The 6,191-nt window shown below is 36.7% G+C and overlaps 1 pseudogene; it reads left to right on the top strand.

Moving 5' to 3' along the window:
- The first annotated feature begins 4,342 nt into the window (after positions 1-4,342).
- LOC108225817 (uncharacterized) lies at positions 4,343-5,811 on the top strand (annotated as a pseudogene).
- Positions 5,812-6,191: the final 380 nt, after the last annotated feature.

The following is a 6,191-nucleotide window of genomic DNA, read 5'->3' as shown; positions in this document are numbered from 1 at the left end:
AAGTGCTTCATCATCATGAACTTGTAAATTTTCATCAGAGTTTGCTGTATTTTGTTCACAGTCAGAGTTTGACTGTTCATCAGAGTTTGTCGAATCAGAGAATATTTCTTCATTTTCAAAATGCAGTTTTTCATGATCATCCATATCTGTTAAGCCCATGATTTTCTTGTCATCAAATGACACATGTATGGATTCCATGATCACCTTGGTTCTTAGATTGTAGACTCTGAAGGCCTTTGTTATCAGAGGATAACCTACAAAGATGCCTTCATCAGCTTTTAAATCAAACTTGGTAAGCTGTTCTGGATGAGTCTTCAAGACAAAGCATTTGCACCCAAATATATGAAAGTACTTCAGATTTGGCTTCTTTTTCTTCACCATGTCATATGGGGTCTTGCCATGCTTATTGATCAGTGTTGCATTTTGAGTGAAACAAGCTGTTTGAACAGCTTCTGCCCAGAAATAAGTAGGCAATTTAGCCTCATCAAGCATAGTTCTGGCAGCTTCTATAAGAGTCCTGTTTTTCCTCTCAACTACACCATTTTGCTGTGGTGTACCAGGTGCAGAAAATTGTTGCACTACACCTCTTTCTTTGCAGAACTCTTCCATTGTTGAATTTCTGAACTCAGTTCCATTATCACTTCTAATGATCTTCACTTTGTCTTCAGATCCATGATCCAGTTGTTTCACATGATCCATCAGATGCAAGGCTGTTTCATCTTTAGAGTGAAGAAAATATACCCAAGTGTATCTGGTATACTCATCAACAATGACAAGAGCATATTTCTTCCTTGCAATGGATGGTACATTAACTGGTCCAAATAGATCAACATGTAGAAGATGATATGGTTTCTTTATTGAGAATTCAGTCTTACTCTTGAAGGATGTCTTTCTCTGCTTGGCCTTTTGACATGAATCACATAATCCATCAGATGTGAGTAGTGATTCAGGGAGTCCTCTCACAAGCTTTTTCTTTATAAGCTCATTTATAGAGTTGAAATTCAGGTGTGAGAGCTTCTTATGCCACTTCCAACTTTCTTCTGCAGAGATTCTTGTAGATAAGCAAATTGCTTTTCCTTCAGAGTTTGTAGGCAGGTGGATTTCATAAATATTTCCATGTCTGTGAGCAATCACTGCCACCTTGCCTGTTGACTTGCTTACTATCTCACTGTGTTCTCCATAGAAATCAACATGATATCCTCTGTCACAGATTTGACTGACAGAGAGTAAATTGTGTTTTAGCCCTTGAACAAGAGCTACATTTGATATGATGACATTTCCAAGATTGATGTTTCCATATCCCAGAGTCCTTCCTATGTTGCCATCTCCATAAGAAACACTTGGGCCAGCCTTTTCCACAAACTCTGACAGCAGGGACTTATTTCCAGTCATGTGTCCTGAACATCCACTGTCCAAGACTAGAATGTTCTTCCTGTTGCCCTGCAATCACAAAGACCACTAATTGTTAGTTTTAAGGACCCAGACTTGCTTGGATCCCTTGGCCTTATTAAGTTTGTTAGCTTTTGCAGCGGAGTATTTATTATTATCAGAGTTTGAGCTAACAGACTTTGCAACAGAGTTTGTACTAGAAACAGAGTTTGTACTTGCAGAGCTTTTATTAATCTTTAAAGAAGGTTTCAATTGATAATAATCATAATACAAACTATGATATTCTTTGCAAGTATAGATAGAATGCCATAAACTACCACAATGAAAACAAGGATCTTGTGGTTTAAATCTAATACTACTTTTTCTAACTCCAGACTTTGTAGGTAAAGAGTTAATGTCCTTGTTCTTCCTGCAAAAATTAGCAAGATGATTAGTATTCCCACAGTTATGGCATGTCTTCCTAGGTGCATTTGGAATAGGCATGTAGTTATTACTTTTGTCTATTCCAACCTTGCCATTTCTATTTTTCCTAGGCTCCTTGTCTTTGCTATCAGACTTTACCTCTTTAAGCTTATGTTTAAGCTGTTTCTGAGTCATCAGTCCTATGTTAACCTGTTTGGGCTTATCAGATTTTAAATTGTTGTTAATCTCTGATTTTGGTCTATTCTGTTTAGACTTAGAGGATTCAGCAACAAATTTAACAGGTTTAACCTTAGGTTTTTGAGTTTTAACAAACTCTGTTTTTGATGACTCAGCTTCTGAGTTATCAGTGTAACCTAGTCCCTTCTTCCAGTTTCCACTACCTAAGATATCCTGAGTAGTTTTGCCTGAATTAGTCCATGTCTTAATGATCTCCCTTTCCTTAGCAAGTTCTGATTGAAGAGATGCATACCTCTTTAATAATTCATCTTTGACAATGACAGCATCATCTCTTTCTTTCTGAACTTCCAACATCTGAACTAATTCTTTTTCTAGATAATCATTCCTTTTCTTTACACTTAGAGTTTCAGATTTTAATCTTTCATTTTCTAAAGTCTGATCTCTAAAGCTGATATGCAAAGTTTTAAGAAACAATCTTAACTCAGTTATATCTTCAGTATCAAAGGCAAGAGTAGAATGAGGTACCTTTGCAGTAGATTCAGAGCTGTTGTCAGTGTTTGCCATCAGAGCATAATTGACTTCTTCTTCTGAATCAGATGTATCTGTCCAGTTTCCTTTCTTGGTGATAAAGGCTTTTTCTTTTTCCTTCTTGGCTTTCTTGCATTCAGATGCAAAGTGACCTTTTTCACCACAGTTGAAACAGGTATACTTGTCAGCTTTTCCAGCTTTCCCTTCCTTGCCTTCATTCTTCTTGAAGTTCTTCTTATCATAAACTCTGTCAGAGTTTCTGTCTTTCCTTGAAAAACTTTTGCTTTTGTTGAACTTTTTGTAGGCCAATTTCTTGAAGCTTTTCACCATCAATGCTGCTAACTGCATCATTTCACCATCACTGTCATCAGAGTCTGAGACATCAGAGTTTGAGTCATCAGAGTTTGATGACTCAATGTCAGACTTTGTGACATGAGCTTTTCCTTTGTTCTTAGCAGCTTCCTCTTGAACTTTCAGAGCAACAGACTTTGATTTGCCTCCATGACGTTTGCTTCTTTGCTCCATCTCAAGTTCATGGGTCTTCAGTCTTCCAAAAACATCATCAAGAGACATTTCTCCAAGATCAAGATTGTCTCTTATTGTGGTGACTTTCAAATCCCACTTTTCAGGAAGAGCCAGAAGAAATTTGAGGTTTGAGTCTTCAAGATCATATTCCTTGTTCACCAGAGATAAGTCATTCAGCAGTTTGACAAATCTGTCATACAGATCTGTCAAGGACTCACCAGACTTTGAGTCAAAGTGCTCATACTCCTGTGTAAGGATTGTTTTTCTATTTTTCTTTATGGCCTGAGTTCCCTGACATCTGGTTTCCAGAGCATCCCAGATTTGTTTAGCAGTTTTGCACCCAATCACCCTATTAGACATTGCATTGTCAAGGGCACTGTGCAGAAGGTGTTTCACCTTGGAGTCTTTACCAATTGACAGGATGTCCTCAGGGGTATAATCTTTCTTTTCTTTTGGAACCATCTTCTGAGGTTCATCAGCAAGCCCAACAGAGAGCTTGGTGGGCATATGTGGTCCATCAAAGATCCTGTCAAGGTATTCTAGATCAACAGAGTCTAAGAATATTATCATTCTCTCTTTCCAGACTGGATATTCAGATGCCTTAAGGATTGGAACTCTAAAGGATGAAGCTTGTGATTTTTCAGACATGATTGTGATTAAGATCTCACTGTAGTAATCTTAACAGAGCTGGCTCTGATACCACTTGTTAGGTCCTATTAACTCACTATATAATATGATATAGTGATCACAATCTGTAACACAGTATGACAATATGAGAGATTGAAAGTAGTAAACTGTTATATTCACAAAGCTTTGATGGTTACAAAAACTCTCTCAGTGATTTATATTGTATCACTAAGAGCTGCCAGGGTTCTTAACAATGTGCTCGATAACTCAACTCTTCTAGAGTAACCCTAATCTGTGTTTATATAGACACAGTTACAAAATCAATCTCTGATTTGATATCCTATAAATCAGCTATGTATTCTATCAATCAAAGATTGCTCCAGTTTTCTGTTTAGTTTCCATAGCCAGTAAATCACTCCTCCGCTTCTATCCTTCCTTGAAGTATATCCGCTTCTGAGCTCTTTCCACGTGTAAACTCTGACGAGTCTTGACTATGTAAACTCTGATCAGACTTTATCAAACTCTGTCAGACTTTACTAAACTCTGATCAGCTTCCAGATTAAACTCTGATGATTCCTGTTCTAAAACAAACTTTAAGAACATTAGTAATCATCAATTATATCTAACATAATATTTGCGAAATCCAAACTCAAATGATGTACGCCTCCTAAAAATGGGAGAGGCTAGCGTTTTTCCCGAAATGATGGGTAGTATTGACTGCATGCATTGGCAATGGAAACATTGCCCTAAAGCATGGAAAGGGATGTTCATGAGTGGTCATAAAGGAGTTCCAACAATATTGCTTGAGGCTGTTGCCTCATCGGACCTATGGATATGGCATGCATTTTTCGAAGTTGTTGGTTCTAATAACGACATAAATGTGTTAAGACCGGTCACCAATATCTGATGATGTACTAGAAGGTCGTGTTCTTGGGGTAAATTACAATATTAATGGTAACAACTATAATATGGGGTACTATCTAACATATGGAATCTATCCTGAATGGGCTAGATTCATGAAAACGTTTGGTGAGAGATTATTTTGCTCAAAATCTAGAATACCTTGTAGATACATTCCGACGAAGGATTCGAATGGGAAGACACGTGTTCCTCCGAATTGTGGATGCTCTTTCAAATTTTGATCCATATTTTCAGCAAACGGTTGATGCATTCGGAGGAAAGGGCCTATCACCTTTACAAAAATGCACGGCGGCCGTACGTATGTTGGCATATGGAGTTGGAGCAGATGCAGTTGATGATTATGTACGCATTGGTACGTCCATTACAATTGAATGCTTGAAAAAATTTGTCACCACTGTTATTTTAATTTTTTAGAGTGAATATTTGCGAAATCCAAACTCAAATGATGTACGTCTCCTAAAAATAGGAGAGGTTCGTGTTTTTCCCGGAATGATGGATAGTATTGACTGCATGCATTGGTAGTGGAAAAATTGCCCTAAAGGATGGAAAGGGATGTTCATGAGTGGTCATAAAGGAGTTCCAACAATATTGCTTGAGGCTGTTGCCTCATCGGACCTATGGATATGGCATGCATTTTTCGAAGCTGCTGGTTCTAATAACGATATAAATGTGTTAAGACCGGTCACCAATATTTGATGATGCACTAGAAGGCCTTGTTCTTGAGGTAAATTACAATATTAATGGTAACTACCATAACATGGGGTACTATCTAACAGATGGAATCTATCAGAATGGGCTATGTTCGTGAAAACAATTCCACGCCCATAGGGTGAGAAGAGAAAATTATTCTCCAAATATCTAGAACGTCAACGAAAAGACGTAGAAAGGGCATTTGGAGTTTTGCAATCTCGATTTGCAATTGTACGCAGACTAGCACGATTCTGGGATAAAGAAGATCTCGCTAAGATAATGAGAGCGTGTATTATACTACATAATATGATCATTGAGGATGAGAGAGACACATACGCCACTCCCTTTGGCCCTTTACCATCTTCCGATAATGCAACAGATGGCTTGTCACCTGCAAACTTAGGCGAAGAACCTTTAGCCTCTTATGAAATATATATCTGGAGGACTATCCAACTTCGTGATAGGCAGAAACATCGTCAACTACAATCCGATCTAGTTGAGCATATCACAATATTCCATAATAGTAGCTAATTTGTTTCAGATGTAATCTTTTAAATTGTCATCTTCTTGTAATATATTCTTTTTTATCATGTAATGTATTTTAATAAAAGTAATTTTTATTTCAATCTTATTAATATTTAAATTTTCTTGGCAAAAAAAAATAATTAAATTTTAAAAATTTCATATTGATACATTTTTTTAATCTTTCCTTTTTTTTTTGAAATCTCTTAAATCATTTCATCATTAATTAATATATGTATATGTGTGTGTGTGTGTGTGTGTGTATATATATATATCTTAATTATTTTATAAAATAAATTATATAAAACTAATTAAATAATAATTAAGTAGGGCCTACTAAAAATTGGACTTGCACTTTGCGTTGGAGCTAGTTGGCCACTTAATTTACC

This window comes from Daucus carota, chromosome 6 (assembly GCF_001625215.2).
Source record: "Daucus carota subsp. sativus chromosome 6, DH1 v3.0, whole genome shotgun sequence".
NCBI lineage: Eukaryota > Viridiplantae > Streptophyta > Magnoliopsida > Apiales > Apiaceae > Daucus > Daucus carota.
The sequence above is the reverse complement of the archived record's forward strand: the minus strand, read 5'-3'. Positions and strand labels throughout refer to the sequence as shown.